The sequence below is a fragment of the Gossypium arboreum genome, chromosome 2 (genome assembly GCF_025698485.1).
Source record: "Gossypium arboreum isolate Shixiya-1 chromosome 2, ASM2569848v2, whole genome shotgun sequence".
NCBI classification, from domain to species: domain Eukaryota; kingdom Viridiplantae; phylum Streptophyta; class Magnoliopsida; order Malvales; family Malvaceae; genus Gossypium; species Gossypium arboreum.
Window position 1 is genome coordinate 3,159,948 of NC_069071.1, and position 16,014 is coordinate 3,175,961.

A 16,014-nucleotide genomic window follows, 5' to 3' on the forward strand; every position below is an offset into this window, starting at 1 on the left:
CTTGGACATTCTCATTCTAGTATTTATGAAGAATTTTGAGTATATTGAATTCGACTAGAGTTTTTGGTAATAAATTTTCTCAATCTCAAAGGCATATAACATGGTTGACTTTAAGGAGATTACTTCTTAAGATAATATCGAAGAAGAAGAGTTTATATTGGACCATGATAATCGAATAAGCTATCATATTAAGCTTATCATATTGAACATTTGTCTGCGAGGGAGTGAGGTGCTGATTTGATTTGATTAAGTTATCTTTGTTATTTTCTCTTATATTTTTTAACTCTATTGTCAGGCTTTCTTTGTGAAAGATTGAACATTTGTATGCGAGACTTTGGTAAGTGGTTGTCATAAGTTGGGACTAGCTATTAGGACTGTAATTACTTATTTGTGTAATGATAGATTGGGCTTCAGCCAATAAGTGGTTGGATCAATTGTGGAATGAAATCATTTATTGAATGAAGCTTCTCAAAATATGATTGTCTCTGAACTGCATTAACAAACGTCTGCAAACGAAAACTCTCTTTATTTTTCTGTTTTTCATTTCTATTTCACGATCTAATTAATGTGAATGAACACGATATTAAACATTAACAAAATGCTTTAAATACTTGTAACATGTCTTTATCATTTTACATCCTTTATATACAATTTATAAAAATATATTTTTTTTGAAATTCATAACTGTTGTTTTTAATAATATTAATTTTAAAATTTAGGCCAGCAATTTGAAGACTAGTGTCCCAAATCCTACCTCATGTAATTACAATATTTTTCTATGACATTCTTTAAGAATTAAATTAAATTAAATTATTCTTATAATATAATAATTAAGACAAAGCATTAATGATAAAATGGGCTGAGTTCATAATATTCCATTGCCATATAATGTGTATTAATAAGCCAGTAGGTGTGAGTTGGTGGTGCATGTAAATTTGTATTTTACCCACCACTATATATTAAAAATATTTACAAAATAAATTAATCATTTAAGTTAAATAACAACTTGATTAATTGTTCTGATTAAATAAATAAAATATATTTTTTAGTATCATATTTAATTAGCCTCTTGTGATGGCCAAACCAAGAAATATTCTTTTAGTTTGGTGTTGGATTAAATCAAATAATTTTTTTTGAATTAATTAAGTTGGTGATTTACATTTTATTATCTTAATTTGATTTGAAGTTCTTTTGAATAGAGTTGAATGAAATGAAATTGAGTCATATTTAGATTTGTTTATAAAAACGAAATTAGAAATTCTTTTGTTTGAAATTCGAGTCTTTTTTGTCATCAACTTTTGATTTTTTTTTCAAACTACATTTTTAACAGATTTAATGAATAAATTCAAAGTTTCAATCTTTCACATGTTTGTTTATTGAGAAATTTTTCTACTAAGTTAATTTTTTAGATAATTACGTTTTTTTCTTTAAATTAAGTGTTATTTTCTAATTTAAAGTATTATTTATTTATTATTTTCCACATGCAATTATCTTATTGGGTTATCTAAGTAATAAATTACATCTCATTAAAATATTCCACACATGAAATTTTACATCATTCCCGTTATCTTTTTTAACGGTACTTTCATTAAAACTGTTAAAAAAAGCGAATTGAAAAAAAAAAGAACAAATGTTGATGGCAAAAAAAAAGGCTTAAAAATACAATTAATGCCATTTTGACAAAACATGCAAACGTTAGTGGCTAAATTATCATTAAGCCAAAATATTTAAATGAATTATTAATTTTTAGAGGTGTCAAAGATGTAAATTTTCATTTAACCAAATGTTCAAATTAAATGTTTTAGTTTTTGTGTGGGGCTTAAACTCAATTTTTGGAACCAAACCCTTTGTCTGCCCCTTGGCAAGGCTATATTCTATCCACGTGTTTTTGATTGAATCTAATTCGATTTTTTTGCCCTTGGCTAGGCTATATTCTATCCACGTGTTTCTGATTTAATCTAATTCTATTTTTTTTGTCTATATAATTACATCCAAGATCAATCAGTACAATACATAAATGGAATTATAATTACAATTAGCACAATGTATAACTACGACCAGAATTAATCGTTAAATGCACAAACGAATGAATTGATAATCGAAATATATCTTGATAGGGTCATACATAGTAAACTTTAAACTAGATTAAATATAGATCGAAAAATTATACATAATTTACATATAATAAGACTTAAATATTAGGGTAGGTTTGGATGGGCGGTGTATTTACTTACGGTTAGTGTAAAAATAGCAGTGGCGGTGAATTAGATACTATAACGATATTGTAATGTGAAACAAAAAATAAGCTAAATGCGCCTACTACAGGAAAATAGACTTTTAGCGGCGTTTTTTTTTGCCTTTAGCGGCGCTTTCCCAAACGCCGCAAAAAACGTCGCTATATGCAACGCCGCAGAAATTAGTGGCGTTTTTTCGAAAAAAAACGCCGCTAAAGACCATGACCTTTAGCGGCACTTTTTTCGCAAACGCCGCTAAAGACTAGGACTTTTAGCGGCGCTTTTTTCGAAAATGCCGCTAAAGACCATGTCCTTTAGCGGTGCTTTTTTAGCAAACGCCGCTAAAGACCACGACCTTTAGCGGCGCTTTTTTCACAAACGCCGCTAAAGATCATAACCTTTAGCGGCACTTTTTCCCCAAACGCCGCTAAAGGTCATGAAATTTTAAAAAAATATATATTATAAAATATTATAAAGGTCATGAAAAATTAAAATTCATTATCAAAATATTGAGGAGAATAATATCCATGATATAAATATAAAATTTTCTATTAAAATTCATTATCAAATTAAATTTTCTATGAAAATTTTAACTTTAAAACTAAATATAAAATTTGATGAATTCAAATTTAGAATTTAAAATAATAAATTAATAACACAATTAAAATTCAAAAGTTAGAACTCAAGTTATTAAATATTAAAATAAAAATAAAAATATAGAATCAAAACTAAAATAAATAATAAAAATTAGATTAAATATAAAGATATAAATAAAATACAGCAAGTCTTTTACAAACAGCAAGTCCAAATACAACATCTTGTTTATTAATAAAAACAACAAAACATCTAAACGTTGCAAGACAATTTACAATCAAATATTAAAGCTTTGTTTATTTTCTCAAGCTGTAGTCCGTGGGCTAGAAACACCTGTAGCAGAAATATGTTTAACGCAATGCCAAAAGTTTTTAAAAAAAAAATCAACATAAGAAAAGGAATTATGAACCTTTTATAGCATTAGTGACAAGATCAACAGTTACATCATGCATGACCGACACATCACCTATTTAACCACCAATCAAATACACAATCAGAGATTTTAAATTTCCACTCCTCACTAAATTTAAGTAATTAACTCGATAGTCACTAAATTCACACTCAAATTAAATTGCCTAACTAATAAACTCATACCGGTTCCATGAACTTTCGTGAAAACATTGATATCAAAACCACTGGAAAACCTTCCTCCCTTGCCTTCGTCAACCAATTAAAATAAAACAAAAAACAGAAGTCAGCGAGCTAAATTCGAAGACTCAACATGCAATAAAATGATGATTCGATTAAAAACTCGAGACTCACCGTAAGAACAATAGCTTTAACATCGTTTCACCTCGTTGCCTCAGCGAATTTCTCCTTCAATCCATCAATGACTGTAAAAATTCAAAAAAAAAAAATCAAATCACCGAATCATTAATCAAAAATAAAGAAATGAAAAAAAGGGTAAATCAAAAGCTTTACTTGGAATAGCTAGAACAACGGAATGTCTAGAACGATCACCTTATGACCTTTTATCCAAAGCTTGAAAATTTCTAAAAATATGCCAGAAGATATATAGGGAGCCAATAACCTACGAAAAGAAATTTAACCAAATTAAGGAATCAATACAATCCGCAGTTTCAAGGCAAGGTAAATGACAGATAATCCATAATCAAGGTAAATGACATATATAACTTCCAACAGCCTTTAAATCGTTAAACACGGCAATCTAGTTTTAATTTTTAATTTTTAAGAAATTACAAGATAGTATAATGGTATAATTGCACTTTGTCCACTAAAATTTCCATTCATTTGTAACCCCTAAAATAATTTTTTGACTTTGCCTTTGGTATCAAGTATTTCTTTTTCCATTCAAAGCATGAACTTGTCTACATTCCATAGTCTTTGAGAAAAATCATTTGGAGGGATATACGCATCGAAAAGCAAGAAGATATCTAAATCATTTTTTTTTAAGTTCACAAGTACAATTATAGTTATAAAATTATACATATCTGAATAGACTATAATCAAAATCAAGCATCACAAAGCACAATGAAAATAGTAATTAGAATTTATCTTGAACCAAATCTAAATAACTTTATAAAAAGGGCACAGAAAAAGATTTAAACCAAAATAAATTTGGTGAAAACACTATTAAACCTCATTGGCAAATCAAAAGCAATTTGAATACACCCAACTATGTGAAAAGAAAATCATAAAAGCAGCAATGAAAGGTTAGGAGAATCTTTGAAAGTATGAAAAGCAAATCTCTTTTAAACGTAAGCATATTTGTCATACCTCTTCTGAAATTGCTACGAAAGTTTCAGCTTCTCCATGACTATGACCAATAAGATCCTAAAGCAAATTCATCCATCTCTACACAAGGAACAGAAAGTCAATTATTAAAGCAATCTGGCAATTCAAACTCATCCGGATGTCCAATTTGCTTCATCAACTTGTTGAATGCATAGCCAATGTGACTGCTGTTGTAGGCCAATTTTGGCCCAAATACAACCAAATACCCACCCCAATTTCAGCAGGCCCAACTCCCACATCAAATGACCCAAACAACAAAAAAAACCTAAAGCCCACCTAGCCCAACAAACTAAACATTTTCAGCAGCAAAAAAAAAACCTAGCCACCAAGTTTTCAGCCGCCACTCCCCAACCTTGGCCACCACGCCCCCAAGCGTCTGACATTGCTCCACCTTGTCGGCCACCACGCCCCGCGCATGCCCATGCCCTTCAAGAAATAGCAGACAAACAAAGCAGAAGCAAGAATGGCAAAAATAATAAAAAAAACATGTAAGCGGGTTATAAAACTGATTCAAAAGCATTGTAAAGGGGATTTTAGAAAGATTGAAAAGAGACGAACACAAAATCCTCCGAACTTGAATACAAAGAAAAAATCAATAAAAGGTTTGCATTTTTTCTCTTCTTTCAATTTTTTTCCTTGTTTTTTTCTTCTTTCTATATACATATACATATATATTATTAAAAAAACAAAAATTACCTTTTGAACTTTGGCCACCATGTGCGGTGGCATGACAATGTGGCGTGACCAATGGCGGTGGCCCATGACCGAGATTCCACCGGAGAAGAAAAGGCTTGAGAGGATTTTAAGGGAGGGGAAGAGAACATGGAAGCTTTTTGTTTTTTTTATATTGGGGGTTGAAAATGAAACAAAAAAAAATCTTTGTTCTTAAATAATGGAGTTAAACGGCACTATTTCATTTGGTGGGTGGAGTTTGTGCACTTTCCTAAAAGGAAATTTATGTGTTTAGTCCTCCTCCTCGCAACCTCATTCAATTAACCCCATTTTCTATCTTCTTTTGTTTTTTAAATTTGGCCCCTCAGATCTTGTTTGGTTTTGTTTTGATCCCTAATTAACTATCCAATATTTATACTTTTATATCTGAATTGTCATTTGTTTTTAACCATGTCCTAAATCTATTTAATTCATTTATTAACCTTATTTAAATGTTTCATTTATATGTTATTTCAAATATTTTATATATTGTTTATTTACATCATTATTGTAAATATTTTATATGTATATATTTTTGTACATTTCCTAATATTTTCTTTTATTGTAGATATTCTTATTCTTATTATTATTATTATTATTATTATTATTATTATTATTATATGCATATATATGAAGTATCTTTTATGTACATATTATTTTATATTATCATTACCAAGTATATCACTTTCTTCTTATTATTAGTACATGATTTGTTTTATTTTCTTTTTGGAAATATTATTATTATTGTATTCTAGTTTCTTGTATTCCATGTACATATTTTTTATACCATCCTATGTATATATTTTTAAATACTATATTGTGTATATATATATATTCTTAATACCATATTGTGTATATATCATTATTACATTTATTTTATTCCTACTATGTTTGTTATTAACATCAAGACATATATTTTATTATATTTGTGTACATATTTTATATATAGTATTATTTTAGTATATCATTATAATTATTATACCCATTATTTTCACTATTATCACTTATTATTTTATATTACTATGTATATATTCTTCATATACGTCATGTGCACACATCTTTCATATGTATATAGGTATATATTATGTATATATTTTAACATTATTAGTTATATTTTTACTATCAAACATTATGTATAGTTTACATACATACTCTTAATATCATGTATCTACATTCATTATTTCCATTTCATATTTAATTCTAGTATCATATATGTCTTTATTGTTTATAATATTATTGTCACATTTATATTCGCTTCAATGTACCTTTAGATTTGTCTTTTATTTATTTGTATTTATTAATTTGCTTTACATTGTTTCGAACATACTTACTCGTGTTTTTATTTCCATAAGCAAGGCAACGTACCGATTTAAACACTATGTCATCGATTTCATCGCTATGTTGGGTGAATATCAATCGACTCGTGTTAAAACGGTATATCCTTCTAAAAAAAAAAAAGAAGCTTGAAATTTCTCGTGTTTTACTCGGTCACGATTCAATGTTACTTTGAACTCGCAATTTTGAAAATTAAGACAACACTTGTTTATAAGATACCAATTTTGGGCGTCGCGAGGTGCTGATACCTTCCTCGCGTGGCGACTCCGAACCCTAAATTTTCTCTGGATTTTAACGTAGACCTAAACTCACCTTTTATTTGTTTTAATAAGAGATCTAATAGGTGTCCGATCACACCTAGGAAAAAGGATCGGTGGCGACTCCCTGTTTATTTCAAAAAAATTAAACATCAGATTTCAAACTTTTTTAATAAATCGCCACAATTAGCGACCAAGCTAAGCTAAAATTTTTACGTCGCTACAGCTGGCGACTCCACTGGGGACCGCCTTTTTGAGAGTCGTGTCTGGAATTAAACACATTTTGTCAAAATTTTCAAATTTCCTTATTCAAAGTAAATATTTGGTCGTGATTCGAAAATCTCGTTTTCAAAATTCATGCATCATACTGTAAATATTTCTTCTAACTTGCTTATTTGGTTGTTTTTCAGTTTTCAATTTTTATGGTTTTAATTTTGGTTTAGTTTCTTTAAGTAAAACGTAAAGGTTTATGAGTTTCTCTCCACACACCGTGCACATACATCTTTGCATAACATGAGCTCTATACCCGGGCTCTGTCCGTTTAAGTGAAAGTAAACGCTATGCCTTCGTGAGTTAACTTGTCCCTCCACACAGGCTAGTGAATACTTTCGGGTTACATATGACTTATGCTTTCGTGAGTTAACTTGTCCCTCCGCATAGGCATAAGTAAATGTAATCCCTCGAATTGAACTCGTGAGCCTGTGATGGGTTATGACCGAGGCTTCGTGCTAATCTTAGCAGATGATAGTACGAGCAATTCGAGTACCTGTCTAGAACCAAAACCGCATATAGTGAACCATACGAGCCACCCAATTAGATCCATGCCGAACCTCCGCTCGTTTAGTAGTCACCGAAATAAGTACACGGGAAAAGCACATATTACCTTCTATTTCTTTTACATTTGTGCTTTCTAAGCAAGGGAATCGAGTCCACTGGACCAAGTAGCTTAATTTGTTAGATTTTCCACAGTTTTTCTCTGTTTATATGTGTTGCGCTAACCAAGGTCGTTTGTCTGTATTTTTATTTTTCATCATGCATCAAAGGCATCTTGTTAGGAAGGTGTTGATTAGAGATTGGTTGCCAAAAACGGGTTTCTAATGGAGGAGTCAATTATACGAGTGACCGAAACGTTGTATTATACTCCTTTGATTAAGGAAATGCCTAAATAGGGGCTATCTTGAAATTAACACCAAATTTTGCATATTCATTCATGATGACATTCATTTTGACATTCGTGCATTCATTCATGCATTCATCCATACATTGCATATCCCATACTAAATCATTGAAGACAAAATATATAATTCGCAGTTGTAATACCACAAGACTGGAACCACATCATCAGTATAAAACGAGCCGACAAGCTAGAGTGATGGAAGCTGAATTCAATGAGAGAATTGAAAGGATGGAAAAGGCTCAAAAAGGATTACAAGAGCAAGCGGCCAAATCACAACAAGAGGCGAGAGACCTAATGGTGAGATCTCGAGAGGAATTACTCGAGCAAAGAGATCAAATGGCCAAGATGATAGAGATGATGTCAGCTCTAGTTAAAGGAAAAGGACCCATGCGAGCCACGACATTGAGGAGTCTCGATCAAGAATTCATCACGATCGGGATCCACTCTATCCCCAAGATTCACTCCACCGCCGCATATACAACACGAGAGAGTATACTCAAGGGAACCCTTTGGATTGGAACATCGACCTATGCCACCGCTCCGCCTACTAATTTGGGGCAAGGAATATTCGCGTCAAACCTAGGGGCTAGTCCTGCTGATCCACTAGTCCCAGATCTGGATGACCCAGCAGAGGTAGCCAAGTTGAAATCGGATAACCATGACGCAAAATATAGGGGTCTAGAGGAAAGACTCAAAGCGATAGAAGACACTGAAGTCTTCTCCGCACTAGGTGCCAAAGAACTCAGTTTGGTACCTGATCTGATTTTGCCCCCGAAGTTTAAAGTGCCTGATTTTGAGAAGTATGATGGGACAAGATGTCCAAAGGCGCATCTGGTCATATTTTGCCGAAAAATGACTGGTTATGTGAACGAGGATAAACTACTCATACATTGCTTTCAAGATAGTCTAACGAGGTCACTCTTGGTGGTACAATCAACTTAGTGGAGAAAAGATTCGATCTGGAAGGACTTAGCATCGATATTTTGTGAAGCAGTACAAGTATGTGTCCGACATGGTGCTGATCGAATGACTCTACAAAGGATGGAAAAGAAACCAGCAGAAACCTTTAGGCAATATGCTCAAAGGTGGAGAGATATCTCGGCTCAAGTAGAACCACCATTGACTAAGATGAGATAATGATCCTTTTCATCAATACTCGAGAGCACCATTCTATGACAAGTTGGTAGGAAGTGCTACGAAAGACTTTGCGAACATTGTGATATCTGGGAACTTATAGAGAATGCCATCAAAAGCGGAAGGATGGAATGCCACGAGAGCTCAAAAGGCAGCACCCATGAAGAAAAAAGAGCCAGAAACCCATGTGGTGGGAATAGGAAGCCACTATACTTCTAATTCGTACCCAAATTTCACGTACTTGGGAGTGTTTTGAATAATGGGACAGTGGAAGAGATCTGTGTACTTTTAAAGCTAATCTAGAGTAATATTCAAAACATACTTATTGCCTTAAGACCTAGAGGTGATAAGATTTCTTTTGAGAAATAGGTTTCGGTCCAAGGTTTTTATTTCAATGAAATGCATCCTTTTGAGTAAATTTTATTCTATTTATAGATTCTTTTATTATTTATTCTTTCATACAAATAATCATCCTTAGAATCATTTATTCTCTAGAATTTGCCTTCGCACCCACAGCAGGTCCCCAAATATCAATGTCACGAGCGTGATTTGTTTCTAACTCCCTTTGGAGTAAGATATGTGTCTAGAAGGATCTCGGACTTGAAGATGACAGAGATTGTGTCTATCTTACGACTCGTGAAGATGATGAGAATGAGACAAAAACGGACCCTAATTTACAAAGGGTCGGTGACATTGTGAGCTTAGGAAAGGGATGAAGATCGAAACCTAGCCCACCGCAGAAATAAGGCAAGACTATTGAGTTATTTTCAAGAATTCAAGGATGTTTTCGCACGATCATATTAAGACGCACTTAGGAACATCTCGAAAGAGGTCCATAAGGGTGTCTAAAGAACACATGACAATGGTTCTGCAATAGCCAAGCTAATCAATGAGGATCGGATGTTGTTGGTCCACCATGGGAAGGAATAGCATCGTTATGACGTCAAGACTCACGTGCTTCTTTCATCTCTTCACAAACTTTTCAATACGTGGGGCATAGATGTTCTGAGGATGATCTCGTCAAAAGCTTCCAATCGACATCATCGTCGTGGCCGTCAATTGCTTCACTAAGAAGATGAATGTAGCTTCATATGCCAATATTATAAAGTCGATGATCATGAAAAGAAAAAAAAACAAAAAACAAAAAGAAAAAAAAGACAAGAAAAAACAAAAAGAAATCAAATGCCGAAAGAATCATGTTTTAATGCGAAGCGCACAATGTCATATCACAATGCAACAAAGGCTGCCAAAAGAAAAATACAAAAATCAAGAAAAGTTATAGAAGGTGACCGAGACTTGTAAATATTGGCATAAGAAGCTACCTTTTACTCTTTGTGCTTATTAAAGTTGACCAGGACCTTCACTGGGGCATTAGAGGTGTTTCGGTCCATGGAAATTAAGATTCTTTTTCTCCAAGCTTTGATTGAATCAATAATTGGATGAAGTAAAATGTCTTCATTAAACTTGACTGCAGAAAAGGGTTTGAAGGTCAAACGTGTATGATGCTGAGTTATGGCGGAAATGGTTCACCCAAAGGAATTTCATAGTAGGAACTTGGTATTGCAGAAGATCCTTTCTATACGAAAGGATTTCAAAGGGAAATGGATGCTTAAGAACTTTATGAGGTAAAGGAGGCTTTCCCGAAAGAATACTAATCAATCCTAAATTGGATTCAGTCCGAAATACTTGAAAAGGAGCGGCCAAGGTGAAAACCCGAAAGGGCACCTTGTGACCTTCATTCATTCAAAAAAAAAAAAAAGAAAAAGAAAATGGAGAGGTCAAGGTGAAAACCCGCAGGGCACCTTGAGACCAAAGGGTTTTGAGTTGAAAACACGAAAAAGCACTCAAATCTTGTTCAAAGGTGGGGCATATGGTAGTCTTGCTATACTTGAACCGCGGTGAAGAAGTATGCTACGTCTTGGGGCATCGACAAAGTACTCTGAATCCCGAACACATGTTGAACTCAAAATGGTCTCAAAGGAGTTTGTCTGAGAGAAGCTCGAAGCACGATATTTGGGGCACTTAGCTTTCCATTTTACCCATTTCTGAATTTATCTTTAATTATCTTATTCTTTTCAAAATGGACTTCCAATAAACTTGCATTTACTCTCATTGTTCAACTTGTTTGTTTCGAGCTATGCTCTTAACCGATTTTCTTCTTGTCCATCAGTTCGATCCTTTTCAAGCATTTCGCATTGAAATAATGATTAATGGAATAATCATACTTTTATAAAAGGAATTTTGCATATTACTCTGAAAGCTTCTAAATAGTACAGGAACCTGAAACCAGTCAGTTGTTCAAGAGCTTACCAAGTGTAAGGGTTGGAAATATTTGAGCTCAAATTGAGTTTATCTCCTTAGATTTTCTATCAAAAATATCAGTTGATGGAACAAATTACAGATCATATACCCTTGAGTTACAGTAGGATACAGATCCTATAGCCAGAAATTGCAGTGGAATGGTTTAAGGATAGTGCCAACCTTTTATCCCCAAATTACAGTGGAATGGACTCTAAAGTTACGGTGGGGCAAACTGGTTGAGCAAAACATGATTATTTTAGGATTTTGGGTCAAAATACTAACCGAGCATTAGGGGCGTACTACGTCGATAATAGAGCCACGATGGGCAATGAGTAATGACGCCTTAAAAAAAAAAAGAGAAGAAGATCGAGATGAAAACTTGAAAAGGCGTCTTGATAAACAAAATTAGGATGAAAACACGAAAGGGCATCCTAATGAAGCAGGTTTGGGCCCAAGGAGTAAAAAGATTCAAGAAGCAAGTCAAACAGCAAGACTACAGCATTTGAAGTATTTTCAGCAGCTCAAAAATTTCTATGCAAGAAGACATACTCAAAAGGATTCTTAATTAAGAAACGTGGAAGAGTTCATGCTCCAAACAAAACAAATGTTGAGTATTACCCGGATGAGAATTTGATAAGTACAAGAGCCTCAAAGCAAGGACAAAGCTCAACCAGGGGCAAAAGAGTGATATCTGAGAAATACAGATTACTCGTGAAGCTTGAGGATGGGTGCGGGTACTGAAGAGAAAGTTAAGAGTCGAAGCAATGAACACAGATCATCAAAAATCATGACGGAAAAGGACATATGACAAACATGCCTAAGGCGCATAGCATAATCATGTAGGCATAAAGGCATTTAAGACAAACATGTGCATATCATGATAACATCATGCGTGACATATATAGGTACTCCAGTAGAACAAGAAGATGTGATGATAGTTGTATTGAATTGAAGGAAAAGACACCTACTTCCACCAGACGACAGGTTTTGGTATGTTGATGTTTTATTTCTGTTTTTCAAAAATCAACTCATATTGCGAGAGGTGAGTTGAGCCTCAGGGCATGCTGAGGTAATTTCAATTTCTATATGTCAAAACTCAACTCATATTGCGAGAAATGAGTCGAGCCTCAAGACACGTTGAGGTATTTTCAATTTATGCTTTTCAAAAAAATCAACTCATATTGCGAGAGGTGAGTTGAGCCTCAGGGCACGCTGAGGTATTTTCAATTTCCGTTTTTCAATTTATGCTTTTCAAAAATCAACTCATATTGCGAGAGGTGAGTTGAGCCTCAGGACATGCTGAGGTAATTTCAATTTCTATTTTCTTCAATTTATGTTTTTCGAAAATCAGCTCATATTGCGAGAGGTGAGTTGAGCCTCGAGAACCTGTTGAGGTATTTTCAATTTTGCTTCGCTTTTCAAAAAAATCAACTCATATTGCGAGAGGTGAGTTGAGCCTCAGGACACGCTGAGGTAATTTCAATTTATGTTTGTCAAAAAAAATCAACTCATATTGCGAGAAGTGAGTTGAACCTCGAGGCACGCTGAGGTATTTTTAGTTTATGTTTTAAATTGACTCATATTGCGAGAGGTGAGTTAAGCCTTTTAATTTTGTTTTCAAAAATCAACTCATATTGCGAGAGGTGAGTTGAGCCTCGGGACACGTTGATTTAATTTCAATTTCTATTTGTCAAAATCAACTCATATTGCGAGAGGTGAGTTGAGCCCCAGGACACGCTGAGGTAATTTCAATTTCTATTTGTCAAGAATCAGCTCATATTGCGAGAGGTGGGTTGAACCTTTTAATTTCTACTTTTTCAAAATCAGCTCATATTGCGAGAGGTGAGTTGAGCCTCAGATCACGCCGAGGTATTTTCAATTTCTATTTTTGGAAGAATCAACTCATATTGCGAGAGGTGAGTTGAGCCTCGGGTCACATGTCAAGGTATTTTCAAATTCTGTTATTCAAATTCTATTTTTAATTTTTACTTTCCTAAAATCAACTCATATTGCGAGAAGTGAGTTGAGCCTCGGGGCACGCTGAGGTATTTTTTAGTTTATGTTTCAAAATCAACTCATATTGCGAAAGGTGAGTTGAGCCTCAGGACACGCTGAGGTAATTTCAATTTCTGTTTGTCAAGAATCAACTCATATTGCGAGAGGTGGGTTGAACCTTTTAATTTCTACTTTATCAAAATCAACTCATATTGCGAGAGATGAGTTGAGCCTCAGGACACGCTGAGGTAATTTCAATTTCTGTTTGTCAAAATCAACTCATATTGCGAGAGGTGGGTTGAACCTTTTAATTTCTACTTTTTCAAAATCAACTCATATTGCGAGAGGTGAGTTGAGCCTCAGGACACGCTGAGGTAATTTCAATTTATGTTTGTCAAAAAAATCAACTCATATTGCGAGAGGTGAGATGAGCCTCACGACACGTTGAGGTAATTTCAATTTCTGTTTTCAAAATTCAACTCATATTGCGAGAAATGAGTTGAGCCTCAAGATACGTTGAGGTAATTTCAATTTCTGTTTTCAAAATTCAACTCATATTGCGAGAAATGAGTTGAGCCTCAAGACACGTTGAGGTATTTTCAAAATCAACTTTTCAAATTAAGTTTCAAAAAAATCAACTCATATTGCGAGAGGTGAGTTGAACCTTTTAATTTCTGTTTTTCAAAAATCAACTCATATTGCGAGAGGTGGGTTGAACCTTTTAATTTCTTTTTTCAAAAATCAACTCATATTGCGAGAGGTGAGTTGAACCTTTTAATTTCTATTTTTCAAAAATCAACTCATATTACGAGAGGTGAGTTGAACCTTTTAATTCTGTTTTCAAAAATCAACTCATATTGCGAGAGGTGAGTTGAGCCTTTTAATTTCTGTTTTTCAAAAATCAACTCATATTGCGAGAGGTGAGTTGAGCCTCAGGTCATATGTCGAGGTATTTTCAAAATCTGCTTTTCAAATTAAGTTTCAAAAAGATCAACTCACATTGCGAGAAGTGAGTTGAGCTTTAGCTCATGTGCTGAGCTATTTTTCGATTCTTTTTAATGTCTAGTTTTGTGAGAAATGAGTTGAGCTCGGGATCACACACGAGTAAAGAATAAAGACCGGAGCTGGTTGAAAATGCAGATTTTGTCTCTCGAAGTTGCGATGGAGCTGATCGAAGATATAAGATCTTGCCTTTACGAAGTTGCGAAGAAAAGACCACAAACCTCGCTTCCACGAAGTTGTAGCGGAACATATTGAAAATATCGATCTCATCTCTCGAAGTTGCGAAGAAGCGAGATCACGATGGATCTTACATCCACGAAGATGGGAGTAGATTGAAAACACAAGTTTCTATCTCTTTGAAGTCACGATGGAATGAACCAAAGCTACAAGATGCTCTAGACTAGTAAGAGACTGCCCGGAAAAGAAGAGCGCCAAAGAAGTCAACAATTGGCAAGACCGGGCAAAATTGGCCTTTCATTATGTCTTTGCTCTATTCCCGTTACACGATAATGAGCAAAGAGGGGCAACTGCAATCAGAACTCTGGTAAAGGGGAAAATCCAATAAGAAAATTCAACATATCTTGAAAAAATTCTACAGAATAGAATAACCGAAAACCAGATCACAAGCTTTCTTGACATTTTATCAAAAAACTATATAAGAAACAGGAAGGTCAACGAGAAAGTCTAAAGGTTAATAAACATATCCATACTTATATAAAAGATTAAAAACCTTAATACAAGTTAGTACAACAAAAGGTTTTAATAAACAATCAATTTAATTGCATAAAAATCCAATAGAAAATTAGATATCACAGGAGAAAATGTACAGAACCACAATGTACTGACTAAGATTAATACAAGTAAACGTTGTAACTCTTACACAGCCAGGTAAGTTCTTCTTAACAATGACAAGGAAAAACAAAAATAAGTATCTAATCGAAGCACTTTCAATATCGCAAATCCCAAGAAAAACTGTAAAAAGTAAATCCACTAAAGTTTAAAACAAAAATTCAGAACCATTAGAGCAGGAAAAAGAAGAGAGATTTTTTAATACAATACATCTCAGACACCATAGGATCACATTCAAACTATTCTATTGCATTATAAAAACACTGACTAGTATATATTCAACAAGAGAAATATTCTTCTAAAGAAACAAAATTATTCAATGTAGACAAAATTTCATAGCACGCACCTCAAAAATTTTAACAAACAAAAAGAAAAACAATTAAAAAAAAGGAAAAAGAAAACCCTGAACTACTAGAATTAAAGAAACCTATAGCAGGCAGAAAAATGTAAAGCAACCTACTTTGTAGCAGGCATGGCCTCAAGTATTATAACCACAAAGAATATCTGACAACAATTGCCTAAACCAAACCAACATGGAAATCAGTATTTGCAATTCCCACAACAAGTTGGGTTAATTTTATATGAAATAGTTTCCCTGCAGAAATCTAGCTTTTTGGACTTGTAAAACAACAAATCCAAACGAAATGACTTTAGTTTAAATTACGGCACC

The 16,014-nt window shown here is 33.7% G+C and overlaps 1 long non-coding RNA gene across 2 annotated transcripts; it reads right to left on the minus strand.

Moving 5' to 3' along the window:
- Nucleotides 1–2,968: 2,968 nt before the first annotated feature.
- Nucleotides 2,969–5,074, minus strand: LOC128289428 (uncharacterized). Of its 2 annotated transcripts, none has more exons than XR_008279074.1 (6): nucleotides 4,566–5,074; nucleotides 3,789–3,858; nucleotides 3,591–3,661; nucleotides 3,423–3,485; nucleotides 3,238–3,294; nucleotides 2,969–3,161 (listed from the first exon to the last, which is right to left on the minus strand). It is a non-coding gene; the product is annotated as an uncharacterized LOC128289428 (long non-coding RNA). The 2 variants fall into 2 exon arrangements; XR_008279073.1 differs by having other exon boundaries at nucleotides 3,750–3,858.
- Nucleotides 5,075–16,014: the final 10,940 nt, after the last annotated feature.